The sequence below is a fragment of the Pseudophryne corroboree genome, chromosome 5 (assembly GCF_028390025.1).
Source record: "Pseudophryne corroboree isolate aPseCor3 chromosome 5, aPseCor3.hap2, whole genome shotgun sequence".
Classification (NCBI taxonomy): domain Eukaryota; kingdom Metazoa; phylum Chordata; class Amphibia; order Anura; family Myobatrachidae; genus Pseudophryne; species Pseudophryne corroboree.
The window spans coordinates 219,775,240-219,784,670 of NC_086448.1; the positions used below are offsets into that span (position 1 = coordinate 219,775,240).

A 9,431-nucleotide genomic window follows, 5' to 3' on the forward strand; every position below is an offset into this window, starting at 1 on the left:
CGATTTGTATCTATTAAGTCAAAATTGTAAGAAAAGTTTGCACATATCGCACTGTGTGTATACAGCTTGCGATACTGATCCACACTCTCACGGGGTCGGTATCGCAAGAAAAAATAGACTGTGCAGGCAAGACAATTTTGACTAGAAAGTGTACAATCTAGTTTCTAGTATAGGAAAAATTGTATATTGTCAAAATTGCACATAGTCAAAATCGCACCGTGTGTATAGTCAATATCGGTGGTTCTGGGCTCCGAGGAGTTCAAGGGAAATAGCAAATTCAAAATTGGCATTTAGTCAAAATCTCCAAGTCTATCTGCCTGGTGTGCCTTAAGGGGGGTACTCACGGAGCGATCGCTGCTTAGAAAATCTAAGCAATCTGACTAGATTGCTTAGATTTTAAGCAGCGATCACTCCGTGTGTACCCCTCACAGCGATAGCAATGCGCAGCCCCGCGCGTCGCTATCGCTGGTGCTAGATTGGCCTGCATGCAGGCCAATCTAGCAGGTCACTCACTTCACCTGCTGGGTGAAATGAGCGGCCCCCCGTCTCCCCCCGCACGCTCAGCACACATCGTGCTGTGCTGAGTGGGGGGAGAGATGTGTGTTGAGCACAGTGTCGGACTGGGGCATGGAGGGCCCACCGGGGGAATACAGAGGTAAAGGCCCATGCTTAGGGGTGTGGCCAGCTGCCACAGAGGCTTGGCTAACATTGTATGGGCCCCATGATAAACATATATAGAAAATACTGCTAGTGCATGCGTGATAATGTACCAGATTAGTAACTACAATGCACTGAAGATAATATGTATAATGTACAATTCAAGTGCACAGTCGGGACCTGATCCATAGAGGAGGAGGTGGGCCCCCAGGCAGTGGGGCCCACCGGTCGTTTCCCCTGTACCCTTGTAGGCCAGTCCAACCCTGGTTGAGCGAACCGCTCAGCACACATCTCTCCCCAAATGGGGCCATTAATACAGCCCTTTACACACTTCTTTCCCCTGGTGTCTACTGTTTATCACCTGTCTACAGTACAAAATAGTACACACATATCAACAATGGGCAGGGTGTGAGATATGGCCTGGAGCTTATGGGTCCATCAATCATCATCCTTTGTAAAACTTAAGGGGGGTACTCACGGAGCGATATTCTAAGCAATCTGACTAGATTGCTTAGAATATCAGCATTATCACTCCGTGTGTAGCCCCCTCAGCGATAGCGATGCGCAGGCCCCGCACATCGCTATCGCTGCTGCTAGATTGGCCTGCATGCAGGCCAATCTAGCGGGTCGCTCACTTCACCCGCTGGGTGAAATGAGCGCCCTCCCCGTCTCCCCCCGCACGCTCAGCACAGATCACGCTGTGCTGAGCGGCAGGAGAGATGTGTGCTGAGCAGTTCGCTCAGCACACATCTCTCCTGCATCGGCCCGTGGGTACTGGGCTTAAGAGATGACTAATTGAATAGTTATTGCTGAGTGAAATATTGGTTTTCTTACAACAAAGTACAATTATACAATCTCAAATTGATGATAACTGAAAACTCTATCTATGCATGGTATTATATTGTAATAAACAAATATATTCTTATGCATTTGGCATTAATTAAGAATCTCTCTGACACGGGCGTACCCCTGTATAACTCAAAAGGAGACATACAGTACATTTACTAGACGCCTTAATGAATAATTATTGCGATTAGCACTGATTTATTTATATGCTGTCACCAGAACAACCAAATAGTTTCTTGAAAATGAAAGCAAGCCTCAGCAGTGATTTTTTTTTATTTTTTATTGGAGTACCAATAAAAAATGATGTATAAAACAGTGTCAAGAAGTAGTGTATTAGAATATAGAAATCATTGCCATACGTAACATATAGGAAGGACATTAGCTATAAGAACAGTAACAAGAAAACAGGCTGGCAGCCTCCACCATAAACTGGACACAAAATATATTTCTATATAGAAAACCAAAAAATGAAGTGGCCTATGACGAAGGAAGGGTCACAGCATCCAGGAGGACAGGAGAGTCATTGACACAATCTCTCGTTTCGTACCAAGCAGTGGAATGGAAGCAGGAATGGATTTGATGGCGAATCAGGGATGGTGGGGTCAGGGAGGTGATAAAACTTTCCCAATCTATGAAACATTTGCCAGCACTGGATTCCTTATGAAAGCTGTAATTTATACGGGTATCATGTAAAAATGACAGGTAGTAGCCTACAATTTATAAAAATACCAAATGTTTACTTTTACTAGGAATACTTGTAAAGAGACAGAGATCTAATTCATTTCTGAGATTAGTCTCTGGTTACCCACGTTTGTGCACTCATCATTATATCATACCCTCCGACTGTACCTTTTTAGCAGGTACAGTACCTTTTATTTTATGGTCTGTAGCAATTTTTGGCTCTCCAATCTTCCATTGAAAGAATAGGAAAAGGGGCATGGGCATGGCCCACCCCCTTTACCTGTGGACATGCCCCTTTCCCAATTTGTACCGATTTTTATGTGTGAAATGTTGGAGGGTATGTTATATTATTATATGTTATGTTAAAAAAGCATAAAATTATGGCTGCAATGGAGTTATATGTATCTCATGATAAACACCACTGAATACACAAGTAAATATATGCAACTGCATCAAGATATGTGTTAAGCTGGGGCTGCTGTCACATGACAGCTCACTGTTATACTGTGGCTATCCTAGCTTGGTGCTAGATGCTGCTTTGCAGGTGTGCTCCATGCCCAGTGTCCCCCTGCTTTCACATAATAAGGCCAGGCTACAGTACTGCACCTCTCAAGAAAAAGATTTAACCAGAGGTGTGTGCAGTCAGGATAGGCAGAGCCCCTCTGTCATGCTCCCTGTCAAGCTCCTGAGATTTTATCTAAAAAGGATTAGAATAATACAAAGCAGATATTTCTAACATAAACATCTTATTTGTTTATTGTAAATCCCTTAGATAGCTAAAGGGGGGTACACACTGAGCAATGTTTGCTTTATTTATAAGCAATCTGACTAGATTGCTTAGAAAAGAAGCATACGTCGCTCTGTGTGTATCAGGGGCGGATTGGGTTCGAACACCAGCCCGGGAAATTTATGGAAGCAGCTCTAACGGGGGCGGAGTCTGTTGAGGGGGAGGGGTCTGTCAAGAGGGCGGGGTCATTCCTCAGAGGTCCTGATTCTGAGATATACACAGTTGGCGCCTCCTTTGCTTTATGCAATGTTAATGTTTACCTGCGACTTTATGCATTTGCAGCTACAATACCCTTCCCTGATATACATCCGTACGTCTGAATATACAAGGACTGATATGCCCACTTTCAGTGTCTACTGACACTGCAGTCATGCCTTTACTCTACTTCTGATTTTATTGATTTTTCATTCAACAAACCCCTTTCTTTTTAACCTTATATGTTTCAAAGTACAGAGAGGAGGAGCACACACTACATACAGCACAGTACAGGGAGGGAGCACACACTACATACAGCACAGTACAGGGAGGGAGCACACACTACATACAGCACAGTACAGGGAGGGAGCACACACTACATACAGCACAGTACAGGAAGGGAGCACACACTACATACAGCACAGTACAGGGAGAGAGCACACACTACATACAGCACAGTACAGGGAGGGAGCACACACTACATACAGCACAGTACAGGGAGGGAGCACACACTACATACAGCACAGTACAGGGAGGGAGCACACACTACATACAGCACAGTACAGGGAGGGAGCACACACTACATACAGCACAGTACAGGGAGGGAGCACACACTACATTCAGCACAGTACAGGAAGGGAGCACACACTACATAGAGCACAGTACAGGGAGGGAGCACACACTACATACAGCACAGTACAGGGAGGGAGCACACACTACATACAGCACAGTACAGGGAGGGAGCACACACTACATACAGCACAGTACAGGAGGGAGCACACACTACATACAGCACAGTACATGGAGGGAGCACACACTACATACAGCACAGTACAGGGAGGAGGAGCACACACTACATACAACACAGTACAGGGAGGGAGCACACACTACATACAGCACAGTACAGGGAGAGAGCACACACTACATACAGCACAGTACAGGAAGGGAGCACACACTACATACAGCACAGTACAGGGAGGGAGCACACACTACATACAGCACAGTACAGGGAGGGAGCATACACTACATACAGCACAGTACAGGGAGGGAGCACACACTACATACAGCACAGTACAGGGAGGAGCACACACAACATACAGCACAGTACAGGAAGGGAGCACACACTACATAGAGCACAGTACAGGGAGGGAGCACACACTACATACAGCACAGTACAGGGAGAGAGCACACACAAGTAGTGAAACACAGACACAGGGGACCAGCGCAGCAGAATCTGTCCTAGTGGCCAATCCGTCCCTGATTACATACATAGCCACCACATTACATACATAGCCACCACATTATTACAGGAATACCACCACATTACACGTATAGCACTGCATTACATGTATAGCACCGCACTACACATATAGCATGGCATTACACAAATAGCACCACATAACACGAATCGTGCCACATTACATGTATAGCACCGGACTACACGTATAGCACCACATTATACAAATAGCACCACATTACACGTATAGCATCTCATTACACAAATATCACCACATTACATATGTATCCAATGCATTTCATAAATAGGCCCATCATCATGGACAGACATTGGGCAGCTATAGGGCTGAAGGACGTTGCATTAGAGATTGTTCCAGGGCTGGCTGTGAGTGCTGCCTGGTCAGCTGGCATCCTGAGAACAAGGTACGTTCTGCTCCTGTCCAGTCCCCAAACCATACACTGTGACCGGGGAAGCCCTAACCCTTACACCATCATGATAATGCAAATAATGTAATTAAAAATAACCTCTCTGCCGGGTCCCCTTCAGTGCTCAGTCGCCGCTCTGGCCAGTTCAGTGAGAGTGCGGGAGCTGGGGTGGCAGCGGGTGTAGTGAACCCGGCTCCGACCATCGCTTTGCTGCTGCTCCCGGCCGGGCTCGTTGAAGAGACCTTTGGCTGGGGACAGGGAGAGGATGCTGCTGGGCTGGTTAACTTTCTCAAGGTCCCCCATTGGTAGAACAGCATCACCACTTTTCACGTCTAGCAACACCTGGAGGTGCCCGCTAGCCTAACTTCCGGATTACATTCCAATGAACCACAAGTACTGGAAGCAGTGTGAGCCAGCCCAGCCTGAGTGTGAATCGGCCTGGCTGAGGGGGATATGGGACCGGCCCATCGAAATCTGTCATGGTGTCCTGGTGGGCCAATCCGCCCCTAGTGTGCATGCCCCATAATCGCTATCGCTGACTCTAGATTGGCCTGCATGCAATCTAGTCAGGTCACTCACTTCACCGCTGTGTGAAGGGAGCGCCCCCCCTCCGCTCAGCACACATCGCGCTAAGTGGGGGGAGAGATGTGTGCTGAGCGATCTATGATAGATCGCTCAGCACACATCTCCCCGTGTGTACCCCCTCTAACACTCACCAGCTTTCTGGAGATCCCTGGAGCTGCAGGGAGGTGAGAGATGAGGCAGCAATAGCTCTGCCTTGGTTCTACAGTCAGACACTGCTTTGCAGAGCTGGGGGTGGGTCCACACCATTGGCAGTAAAGCTGCACAGAAAGGGAGCTAATAGAGGCATGCCTCGGAGTGTGGGGGCGGCCTTGTGCGCTAATGGACACTTGGATGAGTTATATGACCAGGAAATGCACTGTAGTCGCATCTCAGTCCGCAGCAGCAAGAGAAGACACAAGGAAGCAGGTAGGAGATTCAATGGACACTGTAGCTTAGTGTAGTGAGGGGAGAGTTGCATTGAGTAGGATCTCAGCATTCAGACCCATCCCTATATTTGCCTCCCCAGCCATTCACCTCACCACACATCACTGGATTTAACAGTACTGTGTGTTCAGTTTAAATGAAATAAATAAAAAATACCAAATAATGTTGCTCCTGGTTACTTATTTTAAAGACAAGGGCCAAGAAGCTTTGGGGACACAAGCCTGAGGCAGTTACCCCCCAGCTCAGTATGCCCCTGCTCGAAGGCCTCTAGTTCTTTGCACAGGATTTTCTGATTTTCACGGTTGTACCTATACATGAGTGTTAAAAATTTGGTAAATCTATAGAGATGTAAATTTGAGACATGTTAATGTAAATATTAATCCATGGTTCTTGGAGTTAACCGAGGAGCATCCGTGCCAGATACGGTAAAAAGCAACAGGACCACTTTTGTAGTTTATGAAATTCTACACCCTGGAGGTGCAATCCAAATTCTGATCCAATAGTCAGTTGGGAAGCCACGCATCGGTAATGACATCATTATGTCAACACCCTTTTTATCCCATTAGGGGAGGTTTATAAAAATTCTGATTACGCAGTTTTCCTATTTCCCACCTGAAGAATACCTATGTTACATTTCAGAATCCTAACATATCGGGAAGTAAGAGAATTAGGGGGACATTTACTAAGCAGTTATAAGAGCGGAGAAGTGAGCCAGTGGAGAAGTTGCCCATGCAACTAATCAGCACTGAAGTAACATCTATAATTTGCATACTATAAAATTATACAGAGCTGTTGATTGGTTGATGGGGCAACTTCTCCACTGGCTCACTTCTCCACTCTTATCACTGCTTAGTAAATGTCCCCCTTAGTGATGAATCAGTGAGTGGAGTGAGTGAGTGAGTGAGAGAGAGAGAGAGAGAGAGAGAGAGAGACGGTAAAAAAATGACAGGACCGTTTTTGTAGTTTGTTTTATAAGGTAAGCAGTTTCTTTAATGTTTAACTCACATTGACAAAGGGGCGAGAGCAGCCTGAAACGTTGGATGGTTAATATGAGTATTGTCTAATATACTTCATCTTTGAAAAAAATCTGAGTGCCGCTGTTTGATTTTATGGGAATACCTCTAGCCAATTACATCTGAGGGTACCAGAGCCAATTGCAGCACAGCGGGGAGAGTGCTGGTCCAAGCACGCCATATATATATATATATATATATATATATATATAAATATACACAGTATACCGACAACATCCCGTCCATCGGGATTACATACTGAACATATATATATATATATATATTAAACAAGTGGTAGGACCCAGCGCCTACAGTGATTCAAAGTTCTCCAAGTGTGAATAGTAACATGATATGCATACCGGAAACCAAAGGATTTTCAGCTCATAAAAGTGCCTTTAGAGGTTAGAGTCGTCCTGGTTACTCGGTCTTCCAATTTCTCCAATATTCCAAAACACCAGCCAGAATATGGGAAACAAATTGATGGACAGTGATAGTGTAGTATTTCCACTACGTGGAGTGATAGTGCTCTTGTATGGTGATATAGATGCTATTTAGAAAACATACATCAAATGGTGCAAAAGAACACCCTGTGTTATTGGTGTAAACAGGTAGTGCCTTTAGCCAAGAAAATGATATAATATATAATAATACCCTCAGTAGTCAAATTATTTGCATGTAGTAGGTTCTCTATGTAGTTCTTCTCTTGGGTTGCTGGAAATGCCCAAGGAGACTTCCCACTGCACATCACCGCAGTCCCAGCATCCCTGAGTCAAAAAATAGTCCCCAAACAGCACATGATGCAAAGAAAAAAAGAGGTGCACCAAGGTCGCTGTGTGACTAAGCTAAGCGACCCAAGTGGCCGACACAAAATCCTGGCCCATCTAGGAGTGGCACTGCAGTGTCAGACAGGATGGCAGATTTAAAAAATAGTCCCCAAACAGCACATGATGCAAAGAAAAAAAGAGGTGCAATGAGGTAGCTGTGTGGCTAAGCTAAGCGACCCAAGTGGCCGACACAAACACCTGGCCTATCTAGGAGTGGCACTGCAGTGTCAGACAGGATGAGAAAAAAGCTTTTTTTGGGACCGCACTAGTCTTGCAATAAATTTCTAATGCCCTCTGAAAGACTAATTTATGACGCTAAATTGCGTTATGGATACAGCAACTTTGTGCATATGGAAAAAATCCCTTTTGCAAATATTTGTTGCTATCAGTGGTGCTCCCTAGAGTCAAGAAGAGTATCAACTAAAAAGACCCAACAAAAAAAGGTTGGAAAGTAGACTCTTGTGTGGGAGCACTCAATTCAGAGGATTGGATATATATTAATCAATTCTGATAAAACATAATTTTATTAATTCATTATTAAAATATGATTATAGGAGTAAATTGTACGTAAAATAGTGTAGCTACGCGAAAATATAACACTGTATTATGTGCAATTCAGGTGGTCTTCAATACCACAATATAAACCGGAAATAAAAAATCAAATATTTGGGCTATAGGTTTTACTGAAATCACAGTAACACCTTTGTATAATATATGACCATCATTTATTCTACAGCAATCCTATTCAGGATTAATTAGTCGTAGAGAATTAAATCATAGGTCATACAGAACCGGATGCCAATTGGTATTATTGAGGATCACTCTAAATCGGGCAGAAGAATTTTTTGCAGTACCAGGGTGTTCCAGGGTGGTCTCCCGTCCGAGTACTGACCCGGCCCTCCACTGCTTGGCTTCCAAGATCAGACGAGATCGGGCATCTCCAGCGGGGTATGTCCGCAATTTCTTAATCTGCCCGTTCAGTCAATCCCAATACCCGTATCGCCAGAGTTGTATATCAGAGGTGAACTGAATCAGTCGTGTGTTCAGTGTTTATATTATGCCCATAGAAATGAAATCATAGCAATATTAATCAATTGCAGTAATTATACACAGGGGCGTCCACTGTGCATATAGACAAAATTACAATGCGGACAGTTAGCATATACAAAAATTCTATGCAAGGGCGTCCACTTGCATAGCCGGGATATGATGATGATAAATAATCAGGCGACAATTATAGCAAACCTGTTGCTGTAAACACTATATAGTATATGTGGCCTCTAATCATTTATATCACACACACCACAGCAGAATATAATGCACATAGGAATAATTAAGTAGCAATTTGCTACAGGTTTACTACCAGTAAACCTCTTTGGGATTCTTCGTGCAATAATCTGCCGTATTTAGAAATATACTAGTTCGCTCCCAATACCTATTAGATAGCATATAAATCCAGCACCTTTTGGAGCAGTCGGAATATGTGTATGCACTATGATAATCAGATAGCTATAAACTCAGGATTATCATTGATAGACATATAGAAACAGTGCATGGAATTGGTTACATTATGTAATGCACACACACACACATATATATAGGCAGCATCTAAATATTTTTAAGGCAAATTAATAGCCTATTTGGGCTGTGATTAATAAGCTGAAAAAAATGGGGGGTTTTAGGGTATGGTTTCTGTGTTAATACAATACCAATCCCAAGGGGCTGCCTGTGGAGAACTGCTGTTGGTAGTTCCTGTTA

At 44.2% G+C, this 9,431-nt stretch overlaps 1 pseudogene; it reads right to left on the bottom strand.

Annotated features, from left to right (window-relative positions):
* Positions 1–8,515: 8,515 nt before the first annotated feature.
* On the bottom strand, positions 8,516–8,635 carry LOC134930466 (5S ribosomal RNA; annotated as a pseudogene).
* Positions 8,636–9,431: the final 796 nt, after the last annotated feature.